The sequence below is a fragment of the Antechinus flavipes genome, chromosome 3 (assembly GCF_016432865.1).
Source record: "Antechinus flavipes isolate AdamAnt ecotype Samford, QLD, Australia chromosome 3, AdamAnt_v2, whole genome shotgun sequence".
NCBI classification, from domain to species: domain Eukaryota; kingdom Metazoa; phylum Chordata; class Mammalia; order Dasyuromorphia; family Dasyuridae; genus Antechinus; species Antechinus flavipes.
This window is the reverse complement of record NC_067400.1, coordinates 153,362,692-153,386,353: the sequence shown is the minus strand read 5'-3', so window position 1 is coordinate 153,386,353 and position 23,662 is coordinate 153,362,692. Positions and strand designations below refer to the sequence as shown.

The 23,662-nt window shown below is 33.7% G+C and overlaps 1 protein-coding gene across 3 annotated transcripts in view; it reads right to left on the bottom strand.

Annotated features, from left to right (window-relative positions):
• CLYBL (citramalyl-CoA lyase) overlaps positions 1-23,662 on the bottom strand; it is a 357,152-nt gene that overhangs the window by 178,308 nt on the left and 155,182 nt on the right. The gene's annotated exons all lie outside the window — the stretch shown is intronic.

Genomic DNA, 23,662 nt, shown 5'->3' with positions numbered 1-23,662 from the left:
GAGTAAGAAAATATTAACTCAAAGTGATTTAACTGAGGTTTAAAAAATAAGAGTGCATACACAATCCTTTTAAAAATGATGTGGTGCTTAGCTATAGTATAACTTTCGATTAGTGCAACATGGTAAACAGAGTATTTCATTTGGAGTTTGGAGACACTTCTACCAGGTATGGGATCTTGGGTACGTAAACTCTTACATGTAAAATAATAATAACTTTTACTACTCCAGAGGGTCAGATGTAATAAGTAATATGTATCAGAGGTTTATAAAGCTTAAATCAAACTGTTTTACTATTAGTATACTTTAAAAAAAATCATTGTTTTCATTACTGGTATAGTGTTCAAAGTATCTATTAAAAAGAAGAAATTAGAGCTAGAATATACAATAAAACAACAATACAATCCTATGATGCTAAGAAAAGAGAAACTGGAAAAGAAATCATCATGATTTTTTTCAAAGGATAGCAATCCCAATGAGAGGAGATTTTGAAAGTATTTTCCCAGCCAAAAATCTTTCTTCTCAAATGGAAAAGACATAATCATCCAATTAAACAATATAACCTGTTCACAGTCACATATCAAGTGTCTGATAAAGGTGTTTCATGGATCCAAGTATTTATTAAGCACTTACTATATGCAAGAATTAGTGCTAAAAGCTGGTGATATAAAGCCAGACTAAAACATGGTCCTACTCTCAAGAAGTTTACATTCTAATGAGAGAGAAAGTATGAAAACAACTATATTTACACCAAAGCTTGTATAGAGAGTAAGTGAAAGGCAATCTCGAAAGAGACAGAATAGGGAAGAGGGAGGGAAAGGAAAGGAAGATATATTTATATATAAAAGAATATAATACAATATATTATGCATATATTTATTTAGTATTTCTATGTACCAGGCATTGTGCTAAGTACTTTATAAATATATCTTTTTTTGATCCTCACAACAACCTTGTGATATGAGTGCTGTTATTCCCAATTTAAACTGAAGCAAATAGGGGTTAGGTAATTTGTTTACAATCACACAACTAGTGTTTGAATCCAGATTTGAACTCAGGTCTACAGGCCCAGAGCTCTATGTATTTAGTTGAGGGGATTGAGATTAGGAAGACTAGAAAGTATAAACTAGGAAAGACCTCCAGCAGGAAGCAAAAATTGAGCTGTAATTTGAAGGAAGTCAGGAGAAAAGAAGTGGAAGAGAGGAAGGAGATTATGGCAGGGATAGGGAAAAGCAAGTCAAAATGCATGTGAACACAACTAGAAAGTACACTGTATGGTGCATGGAAGGAAGTATAAAAGGATAGGAAGACTAGAACCTATGAAGAGCTTTAAATCTCAACAGTGGATTTTATGTTTAATCCTAGCAGTAATAGGGAGTTACTGGAGTTTATTGAGTGTGTGTGAGAGTGATATGTTCAGATCTGTACTTCAGGAAAATCACTTTGGCAGCTATGTAGAGAATGACTCGGAGGCAGGAGAGACAAGATAAGGAGACTAACAGAAAATTATCACAATAGTCCAGGAGTAAGGTGAGGGATTGGACCAGGGTGATGGCAGTGTCACAGGAGAGATGAAGGCATATATGAAAGGTGGCACAAGGGTTAAAATCACAAGGTTTAGAAACAGATTGGATATGTGGCTAATGAAAGTGGGGAGCTAAGAATGATACTGAGTGTCTGTAAGGATGTCTGGTGTCTGTAAAGATGATGATGTCCTCAATAGTGAAATTGAAAAGGGAGATTTGAGAGGAGAGATATTAAGATCTCTTTTGCACATAATACATTTGAGATGTGTATTGGATATCCAACAGACAGTTGGAGATGGGGCTGGAACTTGGGATAGAGATTTGAGTTGGATATATAAATTAGCAAATTATCTATAAACAGATAATAACTATACTCGGAACAGTTGAAGTGATTCCCAACTGAGACAATGTAGAGGGAGAAGAATAATAGGCTCAGGACAGAACTTTGGGGGACATCCACAGTTAATAATGGCAACATGGATGAAGAGCAAGTAAGATTGTGAAGGAAATCAGAGAGGTAGGAGAAAAACCAGAAGAGAACAGTGTTTGGAAAACTAAGAAGACTTGTATAACAAGATTATTGTATAAATGTGTATACATATATTGGATTTAACATATATTTTAACATGTTTAACATATTTTGGATTACTTGCCATCTAAGGAAGGAGATGGGGGAAAGGAAGGGAAAATTTGGAATACAAGGTTTTGTAAGGGTCAATGTTGAAAAATTATCCATGCATATGTTTTGAAAACAAAAAGCTTTAATAAAAAAAGAAAACTAAAAAGAAAGAATACGGAAATCAAGATTCTCAATAGATAACTTCAAAACTAACTATTTGACTTCATATCTGAGCAGTGGAGGATGATAGGTAGGAAAAGTCAGGAATTCTAGATATTCTTTAGCAATTATAGATAATCCTGATCCTGAGTCCAGTTCCCTGTTCCCATCTTCTCTTTTCTTTGTTTAGCTAAAGAGATTTTTCTTTTAAAGATATTTCCCAATATAGGCCAGCTGTTTCAAAATCATTGTAAAATCTTCAATAGTCTCTTCCTCTCCTTATGCACAAGATAGAAAGTTGTAGTTTAGATGATTAAACAATATGGCAGTTTTTGAAAAGACTAAAATAAGTATAGTCATTAACAGGATGATTTTAAGTCAAAGGAAAGTTTTTCACAGCATGATCCGAGGCAAAGATATCAAATTTAGATTATAAAACTCCTGACTGTGTAATCAGATTAAACTGTAATTTGAAGATGTTTAATAAAATAAATTTTAAAATATATTTTATATGTACATGTAAAATGTTTTATGTATATAAAATATATTTAATATGTACCTGTTAAATGTTTTATGTATATAAAATATATTTTATAATATAAATACATATGTAATAGTTTATAATGTAAAATATATTTTAAATATAAGTATAGGTATTGTTAATTTGAGACTTTCTAAGTCAATATGAGGGCAGCCAAGTTCTGCAAATAGATAGAGCATTAGCCTTGAAGTAACTTACTAGCTGTGTGACCCTGGGCAAATCATTTAGTCTTAGTTCCTCATTTGTAAAATGGGAACGCACTGGAGAAGGAAATGGCAAAGCACTTCAGTATTTTTACCAAGAAAACCCAATGAAGGAAGTCTACAGGGTCATGTAAAGTAGGATATGCCTAAACCACAACAAAAAGTAATATATAGTCCCACAGGGTCTACATTTGAGTTGGATATCAGTGACCTAGAATTCTAGACATGGGATCAAAGGGAAAAAGTACAAAGGGATTTTGCATAAGGGAAGCATGGATTCAGAAAGATCCAAACCAAATATATTAATGCCCAGAGAACAAGAGAAGTACCCTTCCAGTAACTTTGTCTTATTTGATATAGTTATCAATTATTTAGATGAAGGCTTATCTAGTATATTTATCAAACCAAAACTTGAGATGATGTAATTGGGAGGGGCATCTAACATAGCTGAATGTTTTTGTATCCCTAGCAGTTAACACAATGCCTGGCAAACAGAAAGTGCATAAGCAATATTTTTTTCATTCATTTATTTATCCCTTCATATACCAATCAATTAAATTATAAGGGAATGACTAGCATTAAGGATATAAAATTTAGGAGGGACAAGATTGGTGTTTTAAGAATCTCTAGATCTGTCATGTGGTAGAAGGATTCAATCACTCTATCTGGTTCACAGTATGAGCGGAAAGATTTATGATTAAAGCAAAGACACATTTCCTTATATTTCAGAGCAAAACCAAAGTATAATGCCTAGAAGGTACTTACTGGAGGTTTGCAAATGGAGGCTACATGACTATTTGTTGAGTATAGCTTCTAAAATTCTTTCCAAGTAGGGGTGAGGGCAGCAGTTGGTAGGAGATCCAAAGAACAGGTGGTTGAGTCAAAAAATAAGTTGAGGAATATTTAAGATGAACTCAGTCATGAAAAGACTGGGATGGAAGGAGAAGGAAGCTCTGAGCCAAGCTCACTCTCTGTTCTTTTCCCACCTCCGGCTGTTTAAAAATCTGTTCTATGTGTCACTTGTGTACAGCCCTCAATATTCGGTTTGAATACAATTGCAGTGGGTGGCAAGAAATAACTTATTTTATTTTATCTTACATATTTGAAGTTAGGGCCTCTTGGTATTCAGCATGTAAATTTATTCAAACAATATGCAAAATAAGGCCTTTGTATTATCTGAGAGGAAAAATATCTGATAGCCTTATGGTGGGTACTCTCTATATGGAGTCCTTTCTGTAGTTTAGATGCCCTCTGTAGAGTCTATGGGTCCCGTCATCTGAAAGAAGACCCTTCCTCCTGGTATTTATCTGCCCTCTTCCTTTCCTCTCTCTTTTCCTTTGCTGGGGCCATTTTGCTAGCATCATTAGTGAACTAGTTCTATCTCATTTAATGTCAAATATTTTATTGACAGAGGATCCCTTTGCTCAGTCTGGAAAGAGCCTAAAAGGTCAGCTCATTCAATCTTTACTTTAATGAACATGGAAACAAACAAACAAAACAAAAACAAAAAAAAACCGTGAGGGGTTCTGAAACAGCCCAATGAAATTCAAACTCAGGGCCTAAATTAAATCCACGTGCTCTATACGGAAGGCTCTTTCAACTATATTCCAGGGACCTCAGACTTATCTATGGCCTCCTGGATGTAATAAAATCACAGTCAAGACTGTAGCAGATCTTTTTAAAATCACATTTGAAGGAATAATTTTTAGATAAAACATTAAGATTGACTGAAAATCTTATATATAATTTTATATTTATTATAATATAATTTTTATATTATAATAACATTTAACTGGTCAATAATATATCAGCAATTTACTAGATTGTGCCTCTATAAACCAATCTATTCCAAAGCCATTTAAGTGATGATTTGATACCCATCACAAGGTTACCTATTAGAAGCTATAAGCATATAAAAACAGTAATTTTTGAGCCTAACAAAGGACTGAGCATTATTATTTGGTATTTATGTAAAATAGGATAGAGAATTGGATCTGGGGTTTCACTGTTATAAGGAATTTCTAGATTACCAAACTAGTGCAGACCAATATTTCCTTTGTAATTTATGGGTGTTAGGAGTTGCTTAGAGGATTAATAGTCAAACAGCCATCATGGGTCAAAAGATTTTCTTGCCTTATCAACCATGCCATACTGCCTCTCATTTTGGAGGAAGATAAAATATACACAATAGGAAGTACAGGATGCTGGGTATAAGAAGGTGGTGAAAAATGTGCTATGTTCAGGGATGGTGTTCACAAAGTGAGCAGGATTGGCTTTAAGCTCTCTTTTTAGCCTTCCCCTCAAAGTATCTGTCAATATGTTGCAAAGGAAACTCAATAATCAGACTTCTTGGATGCCATATGTAAAGAAACAATTGACCTTAGCACCTAGTTATCAAGAATAATTTGCTTCAGGAGGAAGCTATCAAATGGACCAATTTGCTGGAGATAGCGGAGGCAAGTAAGGCTACTTCGTCATCAGTGGTCTCATGGTAGCCTAGTGAGAGATTCTTCTGTGGCACTTAAAAAGATTTGAGAGACATTTCTCAGTAATTTAACCATTTTATTAATAATATCTGTATTTCAATAAAAGATAGCATTTGTCCATCTCTCTTTTAGACCAAAGATCCCTCATGGTGGTGAGCTTACAGTTTATATGTCCTTGAAAGAACAGGTGCTCCTGAGAGAGGCAGTCAACTCTGATTGGTTAACAATTAATAAGAAAACAAATATTACAATAAGAGGCTGGGCTATATAACAATGAGGATTTTAGGGTACATGACTTGGATTATGCAAATTTTGGTCACAGAGACTTATCAATTTCCATCTTACCTGTCTGATAAAAGGGAGAATCAACATTTCCTAAGAGCTATCTGAGCAAACACAATGAATTGGGTATTTGCTCATTGGTGCCGTCACACATTAGCCCACACTTAGTATTTCTTTTTACTGTATTTGATTAGATCTCAGTCATCCTAGCTGGGTCTTTTAGAAAGTTTGATTTCTGATGAGGAAATAGAAAAGGGAAACCTTGAAGTCAATACAATAATTACTTTTGATGCTATTCTTTTGTCCTTCACCATGAAATTAGGGAGGTGATGTGATACCATGTCAGTGAATTGGACTTAAGTGAGTGAGGACTGTGCAAAGTCACCTGACTCACTTTTCCCTCCAGAGCCATCTGGGTTCAGTGGCAAGATATAGATCAGGAGGACTGGAGATGACCCTGGATGAAATGGGAAACCTTGATCTTTTTAAGCTAAGGTCTTCAACAGGTCTCAGTTTGACTGAGGCTGCACCTATTTAGGGATTAAAGCTAGGTAGCAATTGAAGCAAAGAATCTCCTCTTTCACCTAATGCAAAGAATGTTTGAAATAGGACAACCAGCCCCTTCCATCCCAAGAAGCCCCATAAACCTAATAGCTTCTATCAACTCAAAAGCAGGAACTCAATACAAAAATTCTTTCTTAGAACTTTGTAGAGAAAAAAATCATTTCTCTTAACTCTGTGGTCCCCAAAAGATGGAGGTGTCTCGCTTGCCACTTGCTTTAGCCACATTTTTTGGTGGTTATCTCAAGACATAAAGAGTAAAAAAATTTCTGGTTGCCTTTATGATGGTCCAACTTCATTGTATGTGGCTATAGATGGCCATGTGCTGAGTTTTGCAGTATATAGCATCACTACTACTTATCAATCAGTATCTGATGGATTCTCATCCTACTGAAAAATACACGCAGCCATAATTTCCTTCAAATTAAGAAAGACTATGGAGCTTCTTGTGAAGTTCAGGTGTCTTGAGAGTAGAGCAGTCATCCATTTAGAGTTAATTGGGGAGGAGAGAGGTGATGCAATATTATGAGAATAATAATGATCATAATCTATACATATGTGAGACAGCATGGAATAGAGATGGATGGGCAAATAGATGATAAGAAACAGATGGAGACTGATGAGAAAGATGGCTATATATTGATAGATAATATAGATGGCTAAAGATATGCTTAGAAAGATAAGATAAATTAGATAAGATAGATGAATAGAGAATATGGATGAGACAGATAAATAGAAATAGATGATTAGATAGGATAGATGGAAGTAGGATAAATAAGTGGGCAGAAAAGACAGATGGACAGGTAGGATAGATGAATAGAGAGGTAAGATATACATATAGATAAAAGAGATGGATAGAGTAGAGACTTAAGATAAAATGGTTAAATGGATAGATAATTGAGGTAGATGAATAAAGACAGATGAAATAGATAGATAGGTAGATTAGTTTAGATAGATAGATAAATAAATAGATAGACTGCCAGATAAGATAGATGAGAACATAGATGGATCATTTAATAAGCATCACTATATTTCAGGTATTGTGATAAATGCTAGGAATACAGTAAAACAAACAAGAGAGTCTTTTGCTTTCAAGGACTTTATATTCCCAATGGAAAGACAATCAGTAAAGGAAAGATGAAAATGAGAGTAGAGAGAAGCAGATGCTGATGGTGAGGAAGTAAAGTCTAAAGAATAAATCAAGTCTCCTGGAATAGTAGATAGGCATTAGCCCTTGAATTAGGAAGATTTGGATTCAATACTTCTAAGATATACTAGCTGTGTGACCTTGGCATGTCACTTAATCTCTCAATGTTCTAGAGGCCAGTGCTATCAAACTCAAATGGAAAGGGGGAACCATTAATCCATATATAAGGCTCTCTGAAGGCCACATATTTACTTCATTTTAAAATGTAATATTATCTATTTATTTAATTAATTTTAATACATACCTAATTATTTAAAATTTATTATATTTTTATTTTTTTGTTAAACATTTCCCAATCATATTTTCATCTGGTTCAGGTTGCATTCAGAAATGTTTTAGACCTTGTTTGATACCTCTCTTCTAGACAATTTTCAAGGTTCTTAAGTTGCAGAGAAGATAACTTGCATTGATAAAATTTCATCTGGGAGTCTTTAAATATCATATCACACACACACACACACACACACACACACACACACACACACACACATACACACACACACTATATATAGTATGTATCCACCTAAATTGGTGGATAGAATCTAAAAAGCCCTCTATTCAATGCTACTTCAGACATTTACTATTTCTGCGACTCTGAGTTGATGACTCTAAGATCCCTCTGAGGTAGAAATCTATGGTCCTATGGATCTTCTAATCTTGAAAAGAAGTCTGGTGGTATAATAGAGCACTTGATTTGGGGTCAGGAAAACTTGGATTGTTGTGTCAGCAAAGGAATCACGTACCCTAATATAATCATGGATTCCTAAGTATTAAAATCTAATCTCATTCATTTTTTCCTTATAAGTATCCTGCCTTTTTCCTTAAAAAATAAGTCTTGGGTACTTTTCGAACATATTTTATTATCTTCAAAATACTCTTAGGAGTAACTGTTCTCAGGCAAAATTATTATTATTGGATATTTGTACAGTTTAATTGCAAACAAAGTATCCAAACAAATTGTTTTTTGCCAACTCTTGTCTTATAAACTATTCATATAGAAAACCCTGGAGATAAAATTAACTGTTAATAGTGAAAGGCTTAAAATTATGTTATTAGTATAGGAAATACAGGAGGTAGAAAATAACAGAAAAGATTAATGTAACATTAGATCCATATCTGTAACTCCTGCAGCTCTGAAAGTATGATTTAAAACAAAAAAACTAAATCCAATATTTTCCTGTAGCCAGAAAAAAATAGCTAAAATAAATATGTTTTGGCAAAATTAAGCGGACAAAATTAATTTTTATATCCTTCCATTTCTTTTCTCAAGTCTGTCCTTCCATCTTTCCAGTCTTCTTGTATTTTATATAAGTTCCCTCTTGTACATATTCTGTGATCCATAACACTGATCTTTTTCATACTCTTGCAACAAAACATTACTTCTCCAGATTCTACACATTTTCCACTGGCTTTTTCCTGTGCCTGTAATTTTTTCCTTCCCATCTCTGCCTCCTGATTTCCTTCAAGTCTCAGCTAAATTCTCACCCATATGAAGACTTTCTTGTTACCCTTTAAGGCTAGTGCCTTCCTCTCTTGACTAGTTTCATTTGGTCTGGTAGATATCTTGTTTGTTTTTTGCATTTTGTATCCTCATAATCACACTCTTTGAAAGGAAGGAACTTTCTTTTACCATTTTTTTTTTGCATCCCCCATGATTAGCATAATGTCTGGTCTAGAATAGGTGTTTAATAAAGTGGGTTCTTTTATTTACTATTTATTTCTTACTTACTATTATTTACTGTTACTAACTTACTATTTATTTCTTACACCTTAGTATCTTGTGCCCTTCAGACATTTAAACAAAATTGCTTTTCTCTTCTCTTTTTCCTCTCCACCCAAGCTTCTTAAGAATTTAAGATTTAGAGCTAGAGATTAACTAGTCCAACCCTCTCATTTTACAGATGAATAAATGGAGACCCCAAAATATGAAGTGATTTGCTAAAGGCTACATAAGGAGTTGTTCCTTGTCCTTTGTTTTCAAAAAGGGCCAATGACAGAAACCGGTGATGTTTTGACTCAGATATAATTGGATTTAAATAAGGCAAAGTTGCACAAAGTCAAAAACCTCACAATTTCCCATGAGGTAGGCTGTACAAATATTATTATTCCCACTTAATACATGATGACATTGAGTCTCAGAGAATATGTGTCTTTTCCGAAGACATCCATCTGACTGGTAAAGGATAGAGACATACTTTCAATTTAGATAGTGTAAAAAGCCTATAGGTAGCTTTGTAAATTACTATTCCTAAAATAAGTTTTATCAACTCGCCATAGAATTACCAGAACCTACTTCTCATATAATCCAAACCTTATTTGAAGCATAAATCTCTTCTATGACATTTCTTCTCTGATAAGTGGTTATCTGGCTTTTACTTGAATACCTCCAGTGATGGAAAGAACACTCAAAGGAATTAATTTACAATGTTTCAGATGGTTTGCAATCTTAAAAAAAAAAAAAACACACAAACCAAGTTCTCTACCCTGGATTAAACTGTGACAAACAAACTATGATAAACATGAGTGGAATTGACTATTACTATCCTTTAAAAATCAATGAATGTAAAAATAGAGGTAAGTCTAGAAAGACATATAAACTGATATAAAGTGAAATAAACATAACCAGAAAAATAATAGATAGTGACCAAAAAAAATCCCACAAAATATTTGAATACTTCAATAATGTCGCAAAACAATCTCTCCAAAATAGAGATTTTGGAGAATGCATTTCCCTCTCTCTATGATAGAGATGAAGGACAACAAATGCAGAAAATTGTATGTACTATATTCAGTCAATGCACTGATAAGTTTTCCTGAGGTGCTTCCTTTTCTCCCCCTTATTCTATATCATAAGGGATGACTTTATAGGTAAAGAAGTACAAGTGGGTAGCAATATATAAGGAAATGAAGATAATATAAAAACAAAAGATATAAATTTTTGAAAACAAAGGACAAGGAACAACTCCTTATGTAGAATTCCACAAGTAGTCTTCCAAACTATATCTGCATATTGATATAGGCCAGCTAGGTGACAGTGCCAGGCCTAGTGTCAATATCTGAATTCAAATCTGGTCTCAGATGCTTTATTAGCAGTATGATGCTGGGAAAGTCACTTAACCCTATTTGTCTCACTTTCCTTATCTGTAAAATGAACTGGAGAAGGAAATAACAAATCACTTCAGTATATTTTGCCAAGAAAACTCCAAATAGAGTCACAAAGAATCAGACATGACTGATTGAACAACCACCACCATTGATACAGAATTTAAGACTAAGGGTTCCCAATCATGCTTTCCACTATGATTTACTTTAATTTCAGTCAAATAACTGTTTTCCTTTTCTAAATTTCTGAGTGCCAATTCTTTTTTATTTCCATCTGAATAGCTATACCTCAGTTACTATGGCAACTGAGTCATCGGGTAAGGATAGAGTTTTCCATGGCTACAAGAGCAATAGGGAAGGTATGCATTTTCTCACTGGCCAAGAAGTACCTTTCATGACAGTTGCTTGTGGTAAACATAAAAATACTTACATAATCTGCATTAGAAGAAGAAGGTAATCTATACCCTATACAAATTATTGCTTGAAGCAAGTATAGCAATACCTCAATTAATATCAACATTTAAGATTGAAAAATAATGATAATTTTGTGATAAAATGGATATTTCAAAGAAGAGATACACCTGTATGTGTTTGAAATGGCTTTACTTCTGATAATGAGAGTAGGGAAAAAAAAAAAAAGCAAAGCGGTAAAGTCAATTTGAAGACAAGGCACCAACTTTCAGATGCATCATGGATCCTAGGGACACTAAACTGGAGATCTCCTTTCCAGCTAACATTGAGTCATTAATATAATGTCTAATAGAATTAATGTTTTCTCTCCATGGATTTGTGGAACTTACATGATAAGTTCTAATAATAGAGAACATTACTGTCACCTGAAGTCAATCTATAATGACTCTTAATAGCATTTAATCAGCAGGAAAATGAAACCAAGAAGTACCTTCCATGCTAGAAGTTCTTACAAATAAATTTATATAACCATGAAAAATGGTCAGTCATTTCAAACCATGATAAATGTGGAGATATACCAGAAACTTCTTTAAAGCAAAAACTGAAGAATGAATAAAGGGAGAAGGAAAGGAATAAGCATTTAAATAATACTATGTCCTAGGCACTATGCTAAGCATGGTATTACAAACATTCTCTCATTTCATTAAGCTAAATACAATATTACAAATATTATCTCATTTGATCCTCACCACAACCTTGTAAAAGTGATCTTATTTTTTACATTTTACAATTGAGGGAACTGAGGCAAACAAAGGCTATGTGACTTGGGCAGAGTCATGCAGCTAATAAATGTCTGTGATTGGATTTCAACTCAGTTCTTCCTGACTCCAGGATTCTATTTACTATTCCACCTACTTGCCTCAATGATTCAAGGAATGAAGAAATGAAATAGTAGAAATAGTAGGACTGAATTAACTTATCAATGAGTATTCATAGTACTGGCTCTATGTTCAAATTCTTCGTCTAACTTTTGTTACCTATTGACTTTAGATAAATCACAACTCAATTTCCTCATATATAAAATGAGAGACTAGATGAACTCTCTTTTTGCTTTAAATCCATGATCCTAATATTTGAGTTGAGGTAAAAGATGGAAGTCAAGATGAGGAGACAGGAGAGGAAAGAAACCCTGAATGAAAAGGATGTGTATGTGTGATGAATCAAGGAAGGAAAAACTAAGTAAGTAGGGGTAGTAGGAGGGGCAGTAGCAGAAGAAGAGGGAATATCAAGGAATAGCTAAGGGAGAGAGTATGAGGGTAATAAAGGAGGGTGAGAAGGTGGAAAAAGAAAATTGGGGGGAGGGGAAAGGAGAGGAGAAAGGGATCTTTTTTCTGCAAAGCTCCCTGTTTTGTATTGAAGTGGGAATGATAATAGAACATGTGGCTGCTAGTGGGTATTCTCCTTAATCCCACTTTCCTGCTGGACATTTGGTGGGAGCAGGAGGAGGAGCAGAGGTTTATCTGAAGACTGGAGGGATTTTTTTTCTTCCTAGTGTGACACTAAGGTCAATAGGGAAACCTGCCCTCCTTCACTGAACACATATGAGAAGACAATGTGATTAGCATCTATTCTGTTTCTCGGATGGCTTCTACCCATGGCTCCTAGAGACACAAAGAAACCAAAGAATGTTATCCATTAATAGTTAACTGTAATGTGATAGAGAAGTAATTTTAAAATGACTTGCTTTTTCCTGATCTTTCTAGAAAGAATTAATATATTTTAAAGGGTAATCCCAGAATGGGAAGCAATGGCAAAGTGTCAGGTACATTGCTGGAGCTGTTGGCAAATGTAATTAAACCTCAAATAATAAGATAAATTGATTTTTTCCTTCCAGAGCACTTTTGTGTTTTAGATCCTGAAACTCAGAGTGTAACAGATGATATATCACATATTTCCAGGATGAACTCTCCACTGATACCTTCATAGCTGATTTAGAAAGCAAAATTAAGTGATAATGACTTAAAAAACAAACTTCTTTGTGAAACTTCTGCAAGAAAATATGATAATATTCAAATGGTTATATATTTACATATATGAGTTTAGCTATATATAACCAATGAACTAATAATATGTGTGTAGGGAGGGGGAAATGAGCACAGGAATGCCAGCAATGTCCACTCAAACCTCATCATTTGAGGATTCCATCAGCATTGCTTCTCTCCAATATAACACTTTAAAACTCAGCTGATCTTTCATTGAATTGTTCATAGACTTCTTTGCAGTGACTGGGCCCATTTGAAGGAGAAGGATCAATTCTCCATTAGCTTCCTAACAATTCATGAAAAAAGAATGTCAACTCAACAGATGTGGCCAGAGATTCTTTTACATAGCTCTTCCCAAGATAGCTGGAAAAATGCTAAATATTTAAAATTAATACAGTTCATGAATGGCTAGCTTTACTTGAAGTAAAAATTGCTGTATATGTTTCCCTCCAAGAAAAGAGCTTTACAACTTTTAAAAAGAAGTTGTCCCAGTATTTTAGTGTTTCTTGATAGCTGATGTGAAAATGATGTGGATTAACGATACATCCTTTTTTTCCTTGGGAGCCCATACAAATCCTCTAAACTAAAGCAAAAATTTCAGTCATCTTGGGCCAAAATTGACATTGCTTGGTATTCTGCTATTTTGTTAGCTGTACTACACTGGATTATTCAGATTTACATTTTTGTCTTAATATTGATCTCTCTAGCACTGAATAATTTTTAGAAAAAACACATTCTCAGTCTAATTGCCAGACCCACACCACACACACGAAAGCTGTGAATACAAGCTGTGATCATGAATCACGTGTGTGTCTTTGATTGTGTGGGATCTACAATAAGACTAAGATTGTTTTTTTTTTCTTTTTCTTAATTATTCATAGCTAAGTGTGATGAAAATGAAAACTAAACATATGGATATGGTCAGAATAATTTTTTTTTCCTAACAGAAGAGAACCATGCTACAGGCACTATTTCTTGACAATATGCACTTAATTCTAACCATAAGTGATGTAGACTTTAAAGGACTTTTAATTTCAAAAGTTTGATTTAGTTCAGTGTTTTAATGCAAGTCAACACAGTATTAGTTTGGTGGTTTTTTTTTTTACTAAGTAGGTGGAAAAACAAATCTCAGAAGTGAGAAACTGTTTCTTTTACCTTTATTTTCACCTCTAAACAAATTCTTTCATCTCCATTCTTTTCATCATCCTACAAATATTAACTTGGTTTTTGGTTAAAGAAACATGTCATATCTCATAGTCTAATCTCACCCCAGTTCTACTGAAAATTGAAGGAAGTCAGGATATCAAGAATTCTTCCCACAATTTGTTTTCAGGGAGCTAACATTTTGATTAAAATTATTCCTTATTGTGCTTTATTCACTACTTATTATTCCAGTGTAACCATTTGCTCGATTATCTAAGGAGGTGATGATGTAGAATGTTTAATTTAATGACATAACTCTATCATTTAGATATGGCTTTGAAGTGAATTGTTTTCCTAGCAGATTGTTCCTTTAGACTAATATTTCTTTTTGCCAACTGAGGCATGGTGAAAGTGGCATGCAACCTTGGATTAAAAAAATGCTGAGGGTAATCCTCTCATCCTCAGATGAATAATCTACAAATGAATGATTGAATTAATGAAAATTGCAAAAGTACAGGTTGAGTATTGGAAGACACTGGGAGAAAGAAAGTGACCTGAAGTTCCAGTACTAAATTGGGACAACAAAATATTTCAGTTTCTTATTTGTTGGATATTTCCCCAAATTTACTTCACTGACATACTTTGTTCCTTTTCTCTTTTTTCCCTTCTTTCCATTTATTTCTCTCTCTTTTAAAAAAATTTCATACAGGAAGAATTATATCTTTCCTTGCTAAAACATAGTTCTTACATTTATATTTTGTAGGGAACTGTCCAAAGCTGGAGAAGAGATGGGAAGGGGGAGTAGAAATTAGTACAGCTTCATATTACTATTTATTGGCTGTACCTTTTCAGGTACCTAGGGGATTAGATGACCTCATAAGTCTCTTCTAATTCTGACATCCTGTAAGTTTTATAACTAAACCCATTCAAGATCTAGATCGGTCCTCTTCACTCTTCCCCTTTTTTGTCATTCATCTCTTTTCTGGTTTCATTCATCACTAAAAGCCCTGGTGAACTGACATCAAGACTCAACAGGTTCACATCCTTTTCTCCTACTTATATTGCATCCTATATCTAGCAACTTCAGTGGCAAGTAACTAGCAGAAAGCTAACTTGTATCCAGAATTGTATCTTTCCAAAATTAACAGGCTTACACCTAGAAGCAAAGAAAGTTGTTTTCTAAATCAGGTAACATTGAACCAGGGTACCAGGAGGCTTCCCTTTTAACTGTTGCTCAGAGGAGACCAGTGACCTTTTATCCAAAAAAACAAACAAAGCAGAAAACTTTCATCTTCTTTACTCTTCAATCTCTTCAGCTTTTTAAGAAGTTGGGGCAAAAGGAACTAAACAAGTACTCAGTCCTGATTGTCATCAGGCTCAGTTGACCTGAAATAGCAACTCAAAGGCACAATAAAGGGATAAGGATATTAAATTACAAAACACCAACATTTGCATAGTAATTCCCACTAATTAAGAAAGAAAGATATAAGTTGTTTGTTATAAACACCAGCAGGCCTTGTGCAAACACTAACAGCTCACAACAGAGCCAAACCAAGCATTTGTCTAATCAGAGCTCCTTCCCAAAGAGTTTCATTGGTACAGCTGCAGAGTATGCATTTTATCACACACGCTAATAATCCCAGTTATGGCGCTAACATTTTAATCATTTGTGCTAGGCTTGTTTCTCAAACAATTAGCACTAATGAATGGCCAAAATACCTCAGATCATATATGTCTAATTGCAGGCAAGAGACGTTCTTGTCTGCATGTACATTTCAATTTACCTCTGGGGATAATGTTTGTTAATTGTATTTCTTTATACAGCAAGTGAAAAAAAAAAAGGCCGGCTCAGTCAAAAAAGGACTGAGTGTTCTCTTCTTTCCCTTTGTTCCCACAAGAAGCTAAAGTCACTTCAAGAGGCACTTAATCCCATCATCCATGGTTACAATTGCCTTACTGCATCAATCAAAAAGAATCTTAAGTAAAATGATGTAGCTATATTGTGTAATTAAAAGCAATTCAGGTAGTTATTGCTTGGGGCACTTTACAGATCCAAATACTTAAAATGGCACTACAGGGATCCTAAATACTGTAGTGTTTTAAATTTGGTCAGCAACAAAAATCTCTCCGAGGAAAGAGAGGAATATGCAAAAAAAAAAAAAAAGTCTTTCTCCTAGTGCTTATTGTAAGGCAAAAGAAAAGAGGAGGAAAAAAGTCTGATGTGACAAAAACCCTACAACTCTCATCTAAAAGAGAAATGAAAATATAAGAAACAGAAAGAAATGGAAAAGGAAAAATAACCAGAAGTTTTAAAGGAAAAAAGGGGAAGGGGTAACCCAATCAGCAGCCCAACTCCTGCCACTGAGAAAGAAAAAAAAGATAACATGTAGAAATATTGAAAATGTGGTCTTCCATCAAAAGTGGAGCAGAATTATAGGAATATACATAATATAGTATTTCTGAAAATCTAAACTTAATAAGAAAATGAAAAGCAAATTTATAATAAATTCAACTCCACAGTTACTGATAAAAAAATGTGATATTTACTTTGGAAATTCATTGCAAACTTCCACAACGTTTTATTTACTCAAATAGCTAAAAACAGAATCAAATGTTACTTAAGGGAACTAAGCTTCTTGGTTTCTTGCTTGGCTTTTGCAGTGATGAACATTTTAATGTTGTGAGGCTTTCTTCTTGTTGTTATTTGCTTTTTAAAAGATGTAAACCCCAATTCTCTCTGCCAGAGCTATTTCTAACAGAAGGTTGGAATCAGGCTGAAGTCTATGGTTTTAATTTTTGGCTAAAGTCTTTTTTAAGTAAAAGCACAAATTTTCAACAGATGTAAGATTAAATGCTAAAATAATAAATCCATGCCTAAATTCTAAAATTTCTAGAACACTAAATTTCTGTGTTAAAAGAAAAAAAAATGAAGCCCTCCTTTCTTGTTGAAATTCTAAAGAATTCTGAAGAGTCACAATATGGAATGGAGGAGAATACAACACTTAGCTTGAAATAAAATCATAGAATATAAAATTTTAGAATTCCATGGCTTTTTGTATACACATACAGACATATCATGTTAATGTCCTCATACTGGAGGGGTAGATGCACATAAAAAAAATAATGAAAATAAGTTTCACATGGAAAGGACATCTCAAAATAGATTCTATAAATACTTGATAAGATACAGATCAGTTGTGCATCAAACATAATCCCAACTGACAGGTAAACAATGGAAAAGAAGACAATTTGGGTATAATAAAGTTGAAATCACAAAACTACTGTACAGTAAGTTCTTACAATGACATAGTAGAGCTGTACTTTAATATTATATACAATTAAATGAATAGAAAGGAATACAATTTAAAATGCAAAAACATTGAAGAGATTAATCTAAGTAAAAAGTAAAAAATTCATATCAGACAGGAAAAAATTTTGGATATACTTTCATCTCTCTGCTTATATATGTTAATCATTTATAGCTTTATATGTTTTTACCATGTGCTTTCAACTGTATATTATTAGGGAATATTTTTGTGCTTAAATGACATATTAAGGAATAAATGATCTGTAAGTTTAATCAATTCTTATTATTCTTCAGTGATTCAATCTTTAAAATCTCATGCTAGTAAAATTTAAAATCTTGAAGTAAAAAGTGCAAAATACACATAAAAGTCAGATCCATGGCAGCAAATATGTTTCAACTTTCACTTTATATGCTTCTAACATGTATCATAGATCTAGTTGTCTATCACCTTTATCATTAGTGGGATGTCAGGCCCCTCAGAACCAGTATTAGGGAAAAATAGATTTCTGATATATTGTTAAGTCTACAGATTGATTCAGGTGTTCAATGGAGGCAATATCTAGTTGTTCAGGAAATGTCTCATTGAAGGTCTGAATTTGATTTCAAGTCTAATGAAATATAAAACTTATCCTTTAAAAAATGATTCATTTCACAAGTAGGTCTCTACATTGTGAACAGTACTCTGTCAATATTGAATCAAGTTAAGCAACACTAGGAAAGACTTCTAAATATCAATTTATTTGTAGCCATCAAAATAACTTCCTGCAACATCTATTATAACTTTAGCTTAGAAGCTGTCAAAGAAGAGTTTTGCTCAAAGGAAAGAACTATGAACTTTCAAGAGGAAATATGAGTTTCAGAAAGCCAGAATATAACTGATGCCAGAGAAGAAAAGCATATGACTCTATGTGGCACAATGGAAAGAACACTGAACATGGAAGCCAAGGCCACAGGTTCAAATCCTATTTGTCCCTACCTGTATGACAGTGGGCCTCATTTACAAAATAAGGGATAAGACTTGAATGATCTCTAAGTTTGATTTCAAATCTAAATCTATGATTTATAAGAACTATGAAGATTAGAGAGTTGGCAAGATATACAATCAACCTAGATCATGATACACAGAAGGTCCAATGAAAGATTTTTTTTTAATATGACCTTTAAAAATATACATATCGGTGCCAGAAAAGTCCACTCTCTAGGTTATAAAGGTATTTTTAATGTGCTAAGTTGTGTATATTATTTAGAGAATTTTTTTGTTCAGATATAGATTGGACCAGAAAACTTCCAAGACTCTGGCTGCAATGAAATTTCTAAACCTTTGGTGGACAGTAAAAACATACTGGAGGCACAAATTACAAACCTATCGGGGTATCATTTTCAAACCAAAGTATATAAATGCCTTATCCTGATTCTAGAAGAGAAACAAAAACTTTCTATTGTGTTTAGTTACACTTTTCTTTAAAATTCCTATTGGCAAATATTTATATTACCCCAATTCCCAACCCCTTTTCTGTAACATACCCCTCTGGTTCCCCATGCAGTGCCCATAACAGGTTACAGGGAGCAGACTACAACTGAGCTCCTTCAATTCCTGCCATTGATCCAGCTGTGTACACCATGGCTAGCTGCTGCAAGGTCAAGATCTGAGAGCAGGACTTGAAAATTCAGTGCTAATTACTGTGATTACAATCTGTGTCCCAAGCAGCCAGAGCCTCCGGGAAGAGTCTACAGGCTACCTGTCTAGAAATCAAAAATCTCAGTTTGTGAGCTGCAGAATCTATATGCTGAGTTTCCAGCTTGTTAGGTGGTAATTCTAGCACATAGTCATTAATGATGACTTCTTCCAAATGCATATGAACTCAAGCATAATCAGAATACATTGTACAAGCAAAGGGCCAGGGGCAGAGAACCTTTACCAAAGAGAACCTATGTAGATCTAATTATGTTTACCATCAATAGTCTGACAAATGATCTTCAGGGAATTTTCTTGATATTATCCAAGAATCTTTCTCAGGGAATATGTAAATAAAATGAAGGGTTCCTAACATAAAACATATTTCAAAGGATTGCTAATATGCAAAGGACCAGGCAAAGTTTAAAATAAAAAGCTTGCATCCTACCTTTGAGTTTTCAAAGATGAATTTTTATTTATTGAGGCCAAGAAAAATATTTTAAAATATATATCTTATTTGAAATCAAAGATTCACAAAAAAATAGACTGATGATATAAAAACTAAAAATACGATCTTTTTTTTTTTTTTAATGTGCTTTAAAATACTTTTAAATGGATGTTATCCCAATACTTGCAGCTTCCCTAGATTGATCATGGCCTGGGATCAAGCTCCCTGGGGTAAGAACCTGGTTGAATTAAAAACATCAGGAGTTGGACAGAGGTGAGATGGTTTACTTGGAGTCAAGAGTATGTTGACAATGTTTGTTCTTTATGTATTTCCTTATTATGTGTTCTGCCTTTTAAGTAAATTAATTGTTCTTGCTCTAATATAAGATTATGTGATAAAAAAATCTAATGTAAAATCAATAGGTACATTAATTTGAGGGTATTGTCAAATGTATAATTAGTGTTAACTCTTGGGTGGAATCTTCCAATGGTTGTATAATGTATAAATGTTCCAATGTATAAATGGTTGTATGCAACACAGTTCTTCTACATACAAAGTAGGGCAACATTTTAAAAAATGCTTTTTAAATTCTTGTGGCAGAAAAAACTTCCAAGATTTCAACAGAGGTATATGTAGTGACAGGATAGCAGACAGAAGTCTTGTCTATTCACTTAAAAAGGGACTGCTAATTCTTGAATTCCTTACCACAGATTCTGTTTTGTAAAGAAACACCTTCAAAACCTCTTATATTTTCAACCCACAGAATGTTGTACTTAATGTTTCTTAATTTGTCATTTATATTATTTTATTAATATTACATGAATTGTAACTAAATAATTGTTAGATAATTTGCCAGTGAAAAGATAACTACAGAAAATACAGCGTTTTACCTTGAGAACTAAAAAACAATCTCTTCATTCAATAACATAATGGGCCAGAACCTCATTCTCCACCCCCACTCCCCAATCTCATTTTTAAAAAACAAAATAAAACTCTTGTGTTGACTGCAAAGGAGATCCAAGAATCAAGGGGAAGTTCTGAAAAGTATGAAAGTGTCACACGGAAATTGGCAGGAACCCGGGAGTAGAAAATTTCGTTTTTGTTCTTGCTTCTGCTACTCATCAGCTGTGTGATCTTGATAGTCATTGTGGTTCTCTGAATACCTGGTTTCACATTTATTAAATAAAATAGCTGGATTCAATGGTCTTCAATGGCCTTTTCAACTTTAGGATCCTACTAGAGGAAGAAGAATCTGATTTGCTCAGGTTTACTGAGATCAGTAATATTTGTTAGCCTACACACTGCCTTGAACATGGTAAGTACTCAAATATTTGCTAATTGACTTGTTTAGCAACTTCAACTTTCTAGGTGATTAATTTTAAGGACTAATCCAAATGATAGATTTTGGAAATCACTCTCTACTCTGTTCAAAAAATATCAGAATTTAACTTTAACTCTTCCACTCTTATTTATGATAAAATCTGTCCTCTAGAGGCTTAAAAATAATATTTCATATAATAGATAAGTAGAGAAGATGCTGGGGATTTAAAAAAAAAAAGCCCTTCTAATTAAACCAAACAACAACATTAAATATATCCTAGAAATACTTTAATCAATTTCATTCAATTGTGTGGTTTTTTAAGTAGCCCTTAATTCTTCTCTGACAAAGGAATTGCTACATGAATCATTAAAGCCTAAATATTAATATAAGACAAGATATTTTAATCAGGGAATGTCCATGATGGTTTAATTAAAGAAATTTTGCCATCTTATTTGCAGAACATCGCTTCTTAAGTACAGCACAGCATTTATTTAAAATGTCCCAGAGGCAATTAAGTTCTTGATTAACAATAAAAATTTCTCCCCTAACTTCATTCTCAATTACTGTGTAGCTCATTTCCTATTGCCTTGAACTTCTAGTATTTAGTACTAGCTGGATTCCATGTAACTCCTTATACCCTCTACACACACACACACACACACACACACACACACATACACACACTGAAAATAAAAACATTCTTTCAAATAATAATCTTGAAAAACTGATCTTTGTATCCTCAGATCATAGACCTAGTTATCTTTGAATATCCCGTCTACTCTTTTGCCACCTGTGTTCCACATTCTCCCTTTGTTTCCTGTCTTTCCTCTTCCTCTCCTTGAATTAGGTGACATTTTGGTATCTAGTTTTATCAAGTATATTTTTCCTCTTCATGACAGCAGGCAAGATATTTGAAGGCAGGTTATCTTTGCAGTGAGATAGTCTCCACTACTCCAGTCCTTTATGGGACCATATCATGTCAAGTGTAGTTATGCAAGACTCTTTTGTTCTGTGTTAAAGGAGAAAGGGACCAGAGAAGAGGTTCTTAAACTTTTTCTGTGTCATGGAAGCCTTTGGCAGTCTGCTGATGTATATGGACTCCTTTACAGAATAATGTTTTTAAATGCATATAATATAAAGGAAACCACTTATTCTGAATTATCAGAATATACATATTTTTAAAATATTGGGTAGTAGCCAGGACAGATTTGAATACTATTTTGGCTTCTCATGGCTTACTGAGAAGGGGAAATAACCCATGCATGGTGAGAGGACCACAAAGCTGGATACTTTGTTCCCCACTGGAGATTAAAAATTAGCTTGGATAAGTTACCCCATCATTTGAAGCTGTCAAGAGAATCCAGTTGTCATGGTGTCAGAATTAGATAGAGCTAGGTAAGGCAGTTTGCTAGCCTTGGACTTTAAGCAGGGTTTGAAAACTGCGTTCCTCTTCATACTTTTGGAAAATGTATGTTCTTAAAGGTTACTGTCTACCAGATACTTTGATTTTGAGCCTTCAGTGTAATATGAAATAGGCGTTATTAAGAAATAAAAATCTATATGCCACAAAGAATGGAATTTTCTGACAATAAAAAAAAAAAATGTCTGTTTGCTTAAAAAAAAAAGTCCCTCACTAGACATGTAATGAAGATACTAGGTAGCTGTTTACCTTGACTATTCCTAGTTGGGGCTCTCTCATTTACTATTTTTTTTATTTTGGCCACTTTCTTCCATGCAGTCATCTGCTTCTGAAATAAGAAGATCCTTCCTGTGCTGGCTAATGTAGGGCTCAGAGAATTGATAGAAAATTTTAAATCATACATTCGTATCTCATATATGAAAATAGGCAGATGGTAATAGATATTTCACTGCATTTATGCAATGACCTAAAAGGAAAATCTGTGTTCCAAAAAAAACTGTAGAAAACATGCAGTAGGTTCTATATCTTCTTATTAAAGAACAGAAAAGGCTTTATAACTTAGAAGTTGGTCAGTCACTCAATTAGCATTTATTAAATGCCTACTATATGCCAGATACTCTTACTAAATCCTGGGGTTTCACAAAGAAAGGCAAAAAAACTAAAAGCTCTTGCTCTCAAAGAGCTCACAGTCTAGTAAACAAGCTATAAGAAATTACATTTTAATCATTTACAGAATAATGATTCATTATATTTCAAAGTATACACCTATTGAAATCTAGCAAAAAATATCTTTTGTCAAAAAAAGAGAAGAAAATATGAACACAGCATTGGCCTTTTTATCCCATTTTAATATTATTAGGTCAAGACTGGATTGTAAAAATTATGATGGAGAAACAATAAAATGAATTTTATTTTTTTCTTAAGTATGTTGGCAAAGTCTAACAAATCCTTAAACTCGGGGTTAGACAACAAAAGCTGTCTTAAGTCAATATAACTCTTACTTCAAAGTAATATTCATGTTAAGAAAAGAAAAAAAAAACTTCTAGAATTCTTATGTACTTAAACGATAATGTGTCAAGCTAAGACACCTTCTACTTTTAAAACTACAGATATGAAAATAAAATTGGCAAAACCCAGTGATATTTTGTTATTAATTGTAAGATAAACATTAATTAAGCACCTCTAGTATTCTGGGTACCATGCAGGATGAAG